General features: G+C 41.4%; 1 protein-coding gene and 1 long non-coding RNA gene across 6 annotated transcripts in view; both read left to right on the forward strand.

Moving 5' to 3' along the window:
• Nucleotides 1-14,822, forward strand: part of SUGCT (succinyl-CoA:glutarate-CoA transferase) — a 294,353-nt gene that overhangs the window by 238,294 nt on the left and 41,237 nt on the right. The window lies entirely within an intron of this gene.
• Nucleotides 4,555-8,920, forward strand: LOC310690227. The gene is made up of 2 exons (XR_014518001.1): nt 4,555-4,918; nt 7,899-8,920. It is a non-coding gene; the product is annotated as an uncharacterized lncRNA (long non-coding RNA).

The following is a 14,822-nucleotide window of genomic DNA, read 5'->3' on the forward strand; positions in this document are numbered from 1 at the left end:
CATTTTGCGTTAGTTTATGAACACCATACTTGCAAGCACTTTGCTGCTCACATGCTTTATCCAAAAGCAAGGATAGGCAGTGTGGATTTTTCATGCTTATTCATTTGTAAAACGAATAAAGCATCCCTATAAAAACTAAAACGAATGATGGTTTTAAAACAAAAGGACATCTCCTGTAGCGTTGAACTACATGTTTAGCCTAAGTAAGGACTGAGAAGAAAGTTATTACTTTGCATTTATATATTCTTTAAGGATGGGATTAATGGGTGAGCTGCACTGCTGATTTTTTAAATGTATGGCTTGTGTGTAAATTCTGTTTTATGAAAGGCTGCTGTTTCCATGGCTTGCTAAATCCATTAATGGTCGCTTTCTAGGCTCATGTCTTCTGCTGTCTTCATTAGATAATGTTTGTTAAATCATTATGATGATTTAGGAGAACATATTTAATAGATTGTAATACAGCCAAAATGGGGGGAGGAACAACAGGTATATGTGGTAATTTTCCCAGTAGGACCATATGGTTTTATGCCTTCGCTCCAATTCATCTGAAAGTTTTGGCATTAATTAACATAAAGGAAAAGAACATCAGTCGAAAGTCGACACAAGCAGAGAGCAGTAACACGAGACTGATGTATTGGTATGTGTTGTGTTTCTGTGTAAACATATGCATTTTCAAAATACAGTTGTAGCATTTCTCCAAATTGTAATCCATCAAAAATGATATGTTTTTTCCCTCTTCTGAAAAATGAGCTGTTAGCATTTATGGCTTGCTTCCCATGATTGCAGAAGGAAGAGACTGCTGTTTCGGCTTTACCAACTAGTGTTTAGTTGTTTTCACTTATATAAGTGGGACTAAAACCTACTGAAACTTTGCTGGAATCAACAGGATCTCACTCTCTCTCTTAGGCTGTAGAAAGATGTGTTGCTTGCAGAGCTCTTGAGATGTAGTCACACTAGAATCTGTCTGTGGGCCCTTTGTGCACAATATGATCGCCAGCCTGCTGTCAGTCTTAAGGATTGCATTTTAGATGGTGTGAAATGTCAGTGTTGCGCCACAGCCAAAACAATGCTGCCAGAGGCCACACTGTTTTCGATTAAAGAGGTCCAGTCTTACCATCACAATTTCGCCTACACTAGAGCTTGGCAGGTGCCAAATTTTAATTTGAAGTCACAAGTCTTTAACTGGCTAGAGTGTAGCGGTATATGTTTATTTTAACCTGACTTGGACCTATGCTTTGACACTTGCAGGTATGTATTGGCTGCACTCAACTTCGGGGGCACTCCCTAGGGATGTTGAAGAATACTGTTTGTGTGAATTCTGATTAAAAACTGCACTGGTTCGCTCCTCTAGATTAATGTGCAGACTGGAAAATATCCTTTGGATTTTACACTTCTTAAAATTTTGCGATTCAGTTTGCACTGGAAAAACACACATCGAAATGCGTTAAAAATCTGTATGTTAGGATAAAATATGTTTAGAAATATGCACCTTCAGATAAAATGTATTTTGTGATAAAACATGAATTTAAAAAACATTTTAAATTGCTATTTTAAAACATGTTAGTGCCTTTTTGTAAAAAGAAAGAAAGAAAGAAATCACAGTTGAATGCAGAAACAAGATGGAGCAGATTTAGGAATACTTGTGAAATGCATGTGGAATGGAAGCAGAACTATTCATCCCTATACTCAGCTCACTGGGATGCGGGTGGTGCTGTGGGTTAAACCACAGAGCCTAGGACTTGCCGATCAGAAGGTCGGCGGTTCGAATCCCCGCAACGGGGTGAGCTGCCAACCTAGCAGTCTGAAAGCACATCAAAGTGCAAGTAGATAAATAGGTACCACTCTGGTGGGAAGGTAAACGGCGTTTCCGTGCGCTGCTCTGGTTCGCCAGAAGCGGCTTAGTTCTGCTGGCCACATGACCCGGAAGCTGTATGCCGGCTCCCTCAGCCAATAAAGCGAGATGAGCGCTGCAACCCCAGAGTCAGCCACGACTGGACCTAATGGTCAGGGGTCCCTTTATACTCAGCTCATCCATGAGCTCTGAATTATTATTTTTTAAGTAACCATGTCATAGGTTACATTAAGACTTTTGAAATACTACTACTCTAGTGCAAGCTGCAGAAGAGGTGCAAAACCCTGTGCCTTGAGCTGGGCAAGGAAGCAGTCAGTACCAGAGCACTGGAAGACAAGGAAGAGAGCCGGTCTCCCTCTGTACCATAGCTGCTCCATTAGGCCATATTGCTCCTGCCCAGGCATGACATCTCTGTCTCTCATGTTGCCTGTTAGCCACTTGTGGTGTAGTGATCCGTGCCACTTCTGAACATGTTAATGGCCATTAATACTGTAGAAATATGTGCATTGTTTTTAAAAGGCCTTCCTAAGTTCTGTGCAAGTTTTAAAGCTGATTAGCTCATGTTTTACACTGGCTTGCCTACAAAGTTGCCAGAAAAACTTAATTGCCTGAAGGACCTGACCCTGTTAGGTATTTAGCTGCATAGCAGCTTATGCTGCCATTCTAAACTCGCTTACCCAGGAGTAAGCTCCACTCAATTCAATAGGACTTATTTCTGAGTAGGCATGGTTAAGACTGTGCTATTACTTTTTTGGATGTCCTTTATTTATATACTAAATGGGCTTTTGTCATGGTGCTTCTCTAAAGGATCTCTGTATCTTAGCAGCAAACAGGTCTTTTTGCTCTGTTGGGTCTCTATCAGCTGCTTCACACAAGGTGCCCCCTCTTCCTACACAATCTTTCCCATATACAAATTATTTAGAGAATTCTGTGTCAACTGGGCTCTCCATGCAGGCAGAACACATTGATGCGCTTGCTACATGCCAAGCACTTCCTGCAGCCTTCACATTCTTAACTGTCAGCTCCGACGTGCACAAGCCAATTCACACGGAGCTTTCCTCATATTAGCCTGTGCATGAAAGGGTTGCATGGAAAGATGGGGCAAAGCAGCTGGTTTGCATGTGTGAACCAGGCCTGAATATGACACATTTCCCAGTACTGAGGGGATACTCAGATTACCAAAACAGATGTGAAGTGGGAGATCCCTGATCACATCTCCTGACTTAAAAACAGAAAACTTGAAAGCAGCTACCAGGAGCTCCAATTTTAAGCAAAGAAGGGTTGTTGGGGAAAGTGGGATTTTTAATCCTTTCCCATCATGCCATTTTACTGATATCAATCCCCACCCCACCCCCACAGAATGCAGAATACAGACACTGTAGGTCTGTTTTGACTCTAACCTACCATAATATACATAGTAAACATCATTACTAAAGGGTATATTAGAGATTGCTGACCACTTTATTTTCTCAGAGTTTCCTGTTCCCTTGCTGATATTTTTAAGCCTTTAATAATTTTGCTTCATGTGGTTTTAAACTTTGTAACAGCAATGAAAGATATAGAAGAAACTTGAAAGTGCATTGTGTTGCTATATTTCCCCACCATCCATGCATACTCTGAGATTCCTCAGCTAACATTAAATACAGGTCTAAGGCCCAGTTTTCACTTTTAAGGTCATCCCGAGGTGACATTTGCTGACATTTGAGCATTTTGAATGTGTTGTGTTGAATTACAATTAATCCTGCCTGACAATCAGGCTTTCTGTCTCCCGTTTGCGAAGCTGAGGGCGACGAGTGTGTTTCCTCAGTACACTGAGGAACAGTTGCACTCTTAGAGGATTGGGGATTCAACTGTAAAGAATTAACACATGATCAATTTGCTAGGTGGTAAAATGTTTATTAATTTGGTCAGTGTAAACAGGGAGTCACAGGCCTAAATTTCCCTTGTAGATCAGCTTCCTTAAGGCTCTCACCCTCACCTTACATGACACACAGAGGCAGATTTTGGGCAGGGCGGCCATTTCCGCCCCTCTGGGCACTGACACAAGAAGGTGCTGCTGGGCTTCGCAAGTGTAACGCAGTGAAATGAGCAGAATGGAAGGCGAGAGGCGGGCGCACATCAAATGTTGTCTGTGCGCTTGTGTCCACTGTGACACATGTCGGTGGCCTGTTCAGTTGACAGAACAGGCTTTCTCCGTAGCTTAAGTGTCGGGGAGAAGAGTGTCTGTGGCATGATGAGCAGAGTTGTGCGTGTCGAGGTCCCCAAGCCACCCCCCAATAACTCACACATCACACATCAATTTTTGGTTTGTGTTTTTGGCCCTATTTTGGCCACAACTTTATTTAAATACACACAAGTGAGTGGTTGCTTAGGCATTGGTTCCGACTATCTGTCCTTGCCCCAGGGACAGAACTGACTTCCGGATTCCAACGGAAGCCAGTGCGGGAAACAATTTTGGGGAGAAATGAAGCTGGGCCTCAGTCCCTCACTTCTCACCCTCATGCTCCTGGTGGCTTGCACGGCTCAAGTCCGATGCCAGGGACAAGGACGAAAAGAATGGCAAGCCCCTGGATTCCTTTAACGGAATTCCCTTTCCGCGCCACCATTGGAGGGGTAGGCACTTACCCCTCCACCAACCAGTTTGAACCAATGCCTAACGGCCAACCTTACAAGTTGTGATGGTCTTGCTGTCCAAGACAAGATCAACTAAGGCAAAAAGGGTGGCTATACTTATGGAAGGAAGAGAAGTTTTGCAGCAAGAACATAAAGGGGAGAACAAGGGGTGGTGAAAGCAGATAGGGAGAAATGGGTCTCTCCTTTCCATTTGTTTTGCATTTCTCTGTCTCTTGATCACACTTGGGCATGACCAAGAGCCACTAGAATATATTACAGAATCAGCATGAATTCAAAAGACTGATTGTAGGAACTCATGTCCAGAACTCAATGCATCTGTATAGCTTCATAATCCCTGCAAAGTGTCCAGTTACTTCTTATAAATAATGGTGAGGCCAACGATTCAACTAAACTTGGACATGGAAACAACTTGTGAGTCCAGCCCATCTCTGTGTAAGTGTGTGAGAAGTCTGAATACAATTCTGTTCTGTCTCCTCTAAATCTAAGCATTCCATGCAACAAGGCTTTCAGAAATCTTCTCACAGGAGACTAATCTATTAAGCTTAATGTATCATGGAAAAAGGAAGTATTTACTGATATTTCATCTTTTCCCACTCTAGTTCATCCTATTTCTTAGTTATACCCTCATGCATCAAACTAAATATTTCCTCTCTACCTTGATGCTGACAGCCATTAAATATTTCTAAACTGCAATTTCTCTGTGCCTGCAACTTAGCCAGAAATCTGTATATAAACTTGTTTTCTTCATTCTTCATAAGTCAATCACTGTAATTTTACATGAATGGTATGGGATTTTGCCTTCTCGTCCAAGGTTGTGAACAGGAATTCCACTTGAGCTAGGAAAAGGAAAATATTAACTACTACATTTTAATAAAATATTAAGTGCTGCCATTTTTGGGCAACAGATACTCACAGAGGTTTGGAAACAGAATGAGTCCATTTTGTTTCGTCTCAGTGGCTTGAGAAAAGAAAGCTTTAAAACTGGAGAACAAGAATTTTCCAGTGTTGTATTCTATTCCTCTAAAGAGTTTTATTTCTTAAAAAGGTGGTGGAATAAGCTGACCAGGGGAAGGGTTGCATCTCAGTGGCAGAACATGTCCTTTGCATGTAAACAGTTCTAGATTCAATTCATGGTATCTGATAGAGCTGGGATAGATCAGCATTTCCTGTTGAAAACACAAAGGAGGAGAATTTTTGTTGTAAAAGGAGTTTTATTTTGTGTTTCACAAGTAGGGTATCCTCTGCAAACTCTTGACAGAAATGTATATAGTCTGATACGATTTATATATTGTAAAAGAGTGCAACAATTAAAATGAAGGACCTTGACAATCTTTGGAAAAGTATCTGAAAAATCATGATACCATTACTGATCTTTCTGCAACCATCCATCAGCAAGTAGTCAGTGAGTGTTCTTAATGTTGTTTTCCTCTCTTCTGGAATAATTTTGCTGGAGTTCCTTGGCGTGTGAGTTTTTGTCGACATATTTTTGGCTTTGTTTCGTGGTGCATTAATTTTTGTAAATATCATAAATAGGCCAAGAGCATATGCTCAATTCATCTGCCTTTTGAGAAATAAAAAACTGGGTGTAGAAATATTTAAACAGTCTCTTCTTCTACAGCCAGGGTTTTACTGAGGTGCAGTAATAGCAACAGAAGTAGGACTGAGCCCCTGGAGGATCCAGTTCAAATCCCACTGAAATCAGTGAAACTGTCTCCATGTTAGTAAAGATACTTTTTTTAGAAGATGTTAAGTACTTTTTATGGTGATTTCCCCTGGACAGATTACAGAAACATTCTCCAACAGTGGGCTTTTTCCGTAATGGTTTGTGAGGTTCACATTTGCAAAGTTTTGAAGGAACTGAATGTGCTAATGACTCTAAAATCCCCACCCTGCTTCCTATAATCTAAAGCTGTGGCTTTCATGCTTTCCTTTGAGAATTGTAGTCTTTGTAAACAGGTGTAGCAAACAGCATGGATTTGTCCCATACACTGCTTTATGGATGTTGCTTAAGCCTTAAACCTGGAACCACACACAGAGGTTTCTACACTGCGGAAACTACAGGGTGAAGACAGACATTTTAGACCAGTGGAACTGGTTTCAAAGTGTCCTAACTGTACCTTTTGGGACAAGTTGTGAAACCAGCAAACCTCCCACTTGTGGAAGGTACCAGTTGGCTGGCACCTGTGATGGTACAAATTCTTCTTTGCTCTTGTGGAGTCTTGTCATTGGAGCATTTCTTATTTGTTTAGTAAGTTTGTAAGCCATATTTCAAAAGCCAATGTTTTGCCATTTAATTATTTAAATATATTTAATTTTCCATTGGGGGGGGGGGCAAGGTGAACAAGGTGAAGCAGCCTTATGCAAGGTCAGTTTGTTCCACATGGGTATGGTCCTGTAGCCATTTCTTGCAGCTGTCTTCGCCCAAACTCTGTATGCCATTAAATGGGACTTAAGAGTGTGTCCTCTGTGCTACAGAGTTAAACCAGTGTAAGGTCTACTTAATCAGCAATGCTCGAAACTATAGTTCTGTGAAGGAGGCTTCGGCTCTTTGTCAGTCATAATAATTCTCAGCCTCTGTAATTCCCAGGCTTCTATGGGAGTGCCTGCAATATTTTATTCTAGTTCAATTTTGTGCCTAAGAGAAGGCAATTGATATGAGTGAACAAGTCATATGTAGGCATTTAGGCTTTGGTGCATACGTAGCTTTTTATATTGTCTGCAGAGGAAAAATGGATTGGAACACCAGCGAGGAAAATTGTTCAAGACAGTTTAATAAAAATATATGGGCTTTCAAATGCAAAATTTGTCATGCTGTGAGACACTGATATAGATACAGTAGTTATGTTCCTATACTGTGGTCCCCATATGGAGGGTGATAAAATAGATTATAGAGGTAGAAATGGAGGTGGATTATGTGCTGGATGTTCAAGATCACATGTTTACCAACTGTTGGAGCTGAACAGCTTGTAAACTTAACTGCTTTCTTCTGCATTTTTATATTATCCACTGAGCAGTCCTATCTGCATGTTGTAACGTACCTAACCTCCCATGAGTAACAAATATTAAATTTCTAGTTATATTTCTTATTTAAACATGCTACAACTAAAAATCAACTCCCAGACAAGCCAGTGAGGCATCATTTCTTCTTTGTCCAAGTTGTACTTATGCTCTATCTCAATAGCTGAGGTGTTCTGAGGGGGCACATTTGATGGTTCCACATGCCCCAGAGGTTTGGCTGACCTATGCCAGGGGCCAAGTTTTTAGAGTGGCAGATTGGTCCTATGGAACTCCTTGCCAGTAGATGTTCAGCAGGAGTCATTCCTGCTCATTTCCTGACATTCTTCTAAGGCCTTTCAAACCTGGTATTCTCAGCCAACTACATTTTATTGATGTGTTTGACATTTTTCTTCAGGAGAAGGACCAAGGAGTGAACCCTACATATATATGCAGTGGAGTCCCTAAGACTGTTGGATGGCACCTTGTACGCCTCCTTCCAGCAGCTCCTGCAGCCAAGCTGGTGCCAAACATATTGCTCTACTTATCTTTGGACCACATCAGTGAGGCCAAGAGGAGGCTGGACAGCCCAGGACCTCCATACACACTGCCCAGGCATGTGCCCTGGGGAGGCCACTTTGGTGCTGCCAGCGCAGCAAAAACAACATCAGAGGCAGCAGTTATGAGTTACTGGACTCTGCAGCCACAGTTGGCACTGTGATTCTCCTGCAATTTGCCTTCACCCCTGGATGTGCACTCAAGACAGACAGATGCCAACAATAACAGTTGACTTAATAAAAGTCATGTATTATTAGGAAAGTGAATCTTCTACAGTTTCCCCACAAAAAGCCCCTGGACTTATTTGTCTATAATTTGGCAGATATAATCCACTCTGACTCTTGTCAATAAGATTTTATGTTCCATGATAGAATTCATAGACATTTCCAGCACATAATAGCCCATGACACATGTTGCCTCGTAGCTAAAGAGGTACAAACCTTTTCAAAATACTTTTTTAAATCATGGTTCTCGAGGTCTCCTCCCACTAGAGTTAATTTTTATACAGTTATTTTTGAAATAGGTAACCCACCACATTGGCTTTTAGAAAGGTCAAGTCCCCCAGTTAGTTTTAATATTGGAGAAGTGTGGAGATATGTTAAGGTTAATATTATTTCTGATACTCCAAAGAAGTTAAGTTACATATTCAGAGAATACCTATTTCTAAGATAGCAATAACTCATTGTTTCTAAAAATTTATTTTAAGAACATAATGGCTAAGTTCAGACATAGCAAGAATATAAGGTTCTGATCCTGGGTTGATATTCTGAGATTAACAAATGGTGGTCTTAATGAGCCATAATTTGCCAAGGTTTGTCCTAATGTCTGAATTAGCTCATAATGTTCTAAATGCCTGTAAAAGTAAATTATTTAAGAGCAATTGGGGGGGGGGGAACACATTCAGAGCACAAAAAGGCACACACCTTCTGTTTGCAGGCCTTAAATAGTCAACTGTTCTTCATTATTTTACACTTTTGTTTTGGCAGATTGCGACTTGGAATAAATATTTACAGCTATGTAATAAAGTCCAGAGAATTAGAGGTTTATGTCGCAAAATGAAGTTTTTAAAAACCATTAGAATTGCATGATACTATTGTGCTACTGCTGCCAGATGAATGATAGCAGAATACCCTAAAGTTTATGAAGGAAAGAATTGCCTGACCGCATCTCCGCAAGGAGGGTCAAGTTGGTCTGTCACAGGGGCTGCAACAGAAGGGAAAAGGAAGTAAGCATGAAAGAATGGCCTGGATCCAAAGAGCCAAATGAATGAGCCCAGCTGATTCCTGTCCTACTCAGGGGTTCTCCGCATTTCCCCTTGTGCAGCAGGGCAGTCTTCTCCAAAGGGACACCAGACTTTTCAGGATGGCTTTTCAGGTGCACTTGGGACTTCACTGACAAGCGTTCTTCAGAAACCCCAGTCCCCCTACTGCTCACTGGATCCTATCCTAAGTTTTTTAAAGGCTTGGAATCAGTGGTTGGTTAATGCACTTCCCACTCACTCCGAATATGGCCAGGCATAAGGGACACCCTGAAACTGATAGACAAGCTTCAGCACAAGTGTAATTTATATATAAACAAGCTACAACACTTAATGTGGCAGATGAACGATGGATGGAGTGCTTAAAGGAAGACTCTTGGGAGCACACTATGGTGTTGGAAAATGTGTACTGAACATATACTTTTTGCACAGGAAAACAGGCGAGACCCCTGTGGACTGGAAAAAGCAAGTGACATATGAAAATGAATGATACCAGGCTATTGTTACTGGTTCTTTCACTTGCTTCTAGGTTAGGCGGTTTGTTGGTGAGTGTTCGGGACTTCCTGGCTATTGAGATTTGTGTTTCTTTTACAAAGGGGTATTTTTATAGCAAGCATATATACAAAAAAGTTTCACATGATTTCTTTAACAGAAGAGCTATCATAGCGCGATTCTACTAAGTGGGACTGCTCTGTATTAGCAAGGGGCATGAGCTCAGAGACACATATGATTACAATTATTCTTGTGTATATAGGCATGGGAATGTGTACAATGACAAGGGTGCATGCTGGCAAGATGCATTGACATACCTTGTCCATGGGTGCATTATTAAACACCAGCAGGTATCTAGCAGGGAAGAGAAAATTCTCTCCCACTTTTTGTCTCCTTGCCGCAGCAAAGAGGGGTTCTTTTTGTATCATACATTCATCTGCTCACCATTCAGCATTGGTAGAAAAGTGTTAATCAATGTGCTTCTTTGTAAGGGCCATATCTCTGTGTCAGAGAGCATATGCTCTACCTGCAGCCAGCGCCAGACTCCTTCCCTAGCATCTCCAGTTAGAAGAAAGACCCCTGCCCAAGACCATGGAGGGTGGCTGCCAGTCAGAGTATGGCAGCCTTCCCCAATCTGTTGTTGTTGTTTAGTCGTTTAGTCGTGTCCGACTCCTCATGACCCCATGGACCAGAGCATGCCAGGCACCCCTGTCTTCCATTGTCTCCCGCAGCTTGGTCAAACTCACGTTGGTAGCTTCGAGAATACTATCCAACCATATCGTCCTCTGCCGTCCCCTTCTCCTTGTGCCCTCCATCTTTCCCAACATCAGGGTCTTTTCCAGGGAGTCTTCTCTTCTCATGAGGTGGCCAAAGTATCTAGTGCCCTCCAAAAGTTTTAACATATGATTCCCACCATCCCTGGCCTTGGGCCATGCTGGCCAGGATGGATGGGAGTTTGGGACCCAACTTTGGGATGGCACCAAGCAGGGTAAGTCTGGAGTAGACAGCCCTCGACTAAATGCACCAATGGCCTGACCGGGCATAAGGCAGCTTCCGGCATTGCTCTTGCTCTTGAAATTCTCTCCACCCAAATTTCCCCCTCGATACTGAAGTTGCAAATTACCTAGTTTTGTTTCTGGAATGAAACATTACATTAGGAATCCTCGGTTGTTCAGGTTTTTATTTCTGAATTCTGTGGAGACAAGCATGTTAAATGATTCTCTTAAAAAGAACTTTATCATAATATTATGTTCCACAGATCACAAAGTATAAGCACAGGTTTGTGAAATATGATCTACACTAGGTCTGTGAAATGAACGATTCCAAATGAAGCGATACATCTAAAGACATTGACTTTGCTTAAAGCAATGCTCATTTATTGCCATAAAATGCATGACAAATGTGAGTGTAAGCACCTTGATTGCGTCTTGTTCTAATAATTTTTGTTTATTAAAAAGTGAGAGAACAGAGGGAGCAGCAAAGGTTAAATTAAGCATGCATTGTTCCACTCTGAAAGTTTATAGGCCTATGGGACTTCCATATTGTTAAGAGAAAATGCAGCAAGCTTTTAAACATACAGGGAGGAATTCCATGTCGTGCTATGTTAAACGTTCCATCGCTGCAAGATTTTCAGTTTGCCAGATGGAATGACCCCCCCCCATCCCCACTAGTGCTGTTCTGGGGGTTCTCCCAACATCCCTCTGATCCAATTTCAGGGGTGCAGGAAGGAAAGGGAGAAGCCCCATTGTGTAAGTGGAAGACCTTGCACAGAACTTCTGCTGATGGAACTGCTAGGTGAATCCCACCCAAAGTCATTAACTTCGTCAAAAGAAGCAGTAAAATTAGCCTGTGACATTGTTATTCCCCAGTCATTTTTTTGCTCAAAGTAATGTATTATTCCAGAAGGAAATGATGAAGCACTTGATGGCACATGCATGGTGAAATATATTGCATTGCCTTTTGTGCATCACTTAACGGATAAGGCACATGAAAATAAATATTGCATGGAATGAATATAAGTCGTATGGAGTGAAGTATTGTTTGCCTTGATTTAATTGCTGATCTCTTGATTAGTTGGAGGAGTCCAGGCACAAGAATGACACAAAATATGCTGTCATTTGGGAGTAGATACTGTATATGGAAAGTTATCCACAAGATGGAAGCTTACTTGCACCCTATGTATGAGGAAAAGAGGGAAGCAGGGAGGCAATTTGTTTCCCCATCAGTCAGGGTTCATCTAGGCCAGGGCTCAGCAACCCTTTTCAGCAGGGGGCCAGTCCACCGTCCCTCAGACCATGTAGGGGGGCCGGACTATATTTTAGGGGGGGGGGGAATGAATGAATTCCTATGCCCCACAAATAACCCAGAGATGCATTTTAAATAAAAGCACACATTCTACTTGTGTAAAAACACTGATTCCCGGACCATCCGTGGGCCGGATTGAGAAGGCAATTGGGCCGCATCCAGCCCCCAGGCCTTAGTTTGCCTACGCCTGATCTTGGCAATATATAGGCCTCAGAGCTGAGATGGCAACAGAATTGTCAGGCTGTGCAGCACTTTGTGTCTGTGTCATAGTGAGAAGAATCTCTGCAAGATCAGGCCAAAGCTCCATCTAGTCTAGCATCCTGTTCTCACAAATCCTTATTTCCAAATTTTACCAAGGCATTATGGGGCAAAATACCAGAAAATAGTGGTTTAATGTTTACCACTATTGAAGAAACTGCTAGAAAAAAAACTAGACTTAAATAAAAAACTCCCAACCCATTTAGACAAAGAGGGACACATTATACAGATTGGTAGATTGAACAGTAATGATGATGAATTGAAAATGTCTTGCCAGTTTCATCTAGAAGCAATCAAGGGGAAATAGTGCATGACTTAGAAAATAGTGGGGTGGGTGGAATCTTAGCAAAGTATACTTAAAGATGGCTGAGGGAGTAACAGATGAAGCCCAATCTTACTTTATTTTTTAAAATACTTATACTTCACTTATTGTTCTGGTTTGGCAGGCTCATTATTTTTTTAACGTATTTTTTATTAAAGATTTCTTGGTTTACAAAAGTATGGGCAATGTCTCTTTTTTCAAGTTACATTTTCTACAGATCAGTTTTATTTGTTGAGACATTAGTATTACATTAGGAAAAGAATGGGGAAAGAGGTGGAGGGGGCTGTGGTGGGTGGGGTCACGTGGCAATGTTTCTATTTCACTTAATGTATGTGTGGGGTTTTGTGTCAGTGTTGCTTGTGCGGGTTCTCTTTACTATTCACTTGTGTTCCCTTTGGCGGTGAGAGAGGTTGGGGTTGGTCTAGGGTGTGGATGTTTGTGATTGGCTGTGGTGAAGTTTTCAAGTGTGAGTGGGGTGGGTGAGTGTTTTGAATCAGGTTAGCCATATTGATTCGTATGCTGTTGGTGGATTCTTGTCGTTGTCTTGTTGGGCTATGTATGTGATAAAATGGAGCCATATCAGGGTGAAGGTGTCTTCTTCCATTTGTCCCCGTGTCAGTTTCAGTTTATTGGTTAATTTTTCTAATAAGGCTGTTTCCCATACTATTTGGTACCATTTGTCCGTGCTTACTCCTGACAGGTCTCTCCAGTGTCTGCTTATGATGTTCTGGTTGCTGAGAGTAGGTGGGTTATGAGTTCTTTGTGATGTGAGTGGGCATTATTCTCTTGGAAGATGTTTAGTAGGGCCAGTTCTGGGGTGACTTCTAATACTTGCTTGGTTATTTTGCATATTTCTTGTATGGTTGTTATCCAGAATAGTTGGATTTTGGGGCATTCCCACCACATGTGGAGGTATGTGCATCCTCTCCAGCATTTTGGTGAGGTTCCTGGGTGTATTAGCGCTAGTTGGCAGACTCATTATCCATAGAATCATAGAGTTGGAAGAGACCACAAGGGCCCTCGAGTCCAACCCCCTGCCAAGCAGGAAACACCATCAGAGCACTCCTCTGCTTAAAGCCTCTGCTTAAAGATCTCCAAAGTAGGAGACTCCACCACACTCCTTGGCAGCAAATTCCACTGTCAAACAGCTCTTACTGTCAGGAAGTTCTTCCTAATGTTTAGGTGGAATCTTCTTTCTTGTAGTTTGGATCCATTGCTCCGTGTCCGCTTCTCTGGAGCAGCAGAAAACAACCTTTCTTCCTCCTCTATGTGACATCCTTTTATATATTTGAACATGGCTATCATATCACCCCTTAACCTCCTCTTCTCCAGGCTAAACATGCCCAGCTCCCTTAGCCGTTCCTCATAAGGCCTTGTTTCCAGGCCTTTGACCATTTTGGTTGCCCTCCTCTGGACACGTTCCAGTTTGTCAGTGTCCTTCTTGAACTGTGGTGCCCATAGTATTGCAAGGAAATCAGGCATCCAGTGAGGTTCAATTTATTTTTAAATTATTTGAAATCTTAATTGGAGAATGAAATTTCAGTTAGATAATTTTATTTCATGTTCATTGTATGTAGATGATGCATTGTTAATTCCTGCAACTCCCTGTTCAATAGAGTTACAAGGCATTTTTCTTTAGTTTGGCAGGCAAGCAACCTGAATTTATACAATTAAAAAATCAGAAAAGGGACAGTATCTATGAGCATATCAACAGAAATATATCTGTATGTAGATCAAACAAATTATTTTTTTAAAAGCAGAATAAACAATTAGCTTGTCCTTATATGGTAGGAAATGTAGTTATGGGGGGATTTTTGTCTTTCTGCAAAGAAACAGTAATAAGGGTTTTAATGCCAACAATTAGAGTTTCAGGCTAATGTTGTCTTTAAGAAATCTACTGACCTTGCAAATAAACAACAACAAAAAAAAGAACATTCAGAAGTTAAACTGATGAACATCTCAGTTTTGTCTTGGGGAGGATAATAAACTATCAGTTAATGATGAAAGTTTATTTTTCTAACAAGCCACTAAAATTTATGCATGTTAAATTCATGTAGCATATCTGAGTCAAGAAATGAGGAGATTTGCAGCATGGTTCCAAGAGCTTCTCTTGGATCTTTGCAAGACTGAATTGTAGAAAAGAAGTATAG

The sequence above is a fragment of the Podarcis liolepis genome (genome assembly GCF_965112155.1).
Source record: "Podarcis liolepis genome assembly, chromosome: 12".
Taxonomy (NCBI): domain Eukaryota; kingdom Metazoa; phylum Chordata; class Lepidosauria; order Squamata; family Lacertidae; genus Podarcis; species Podarcis liolepis.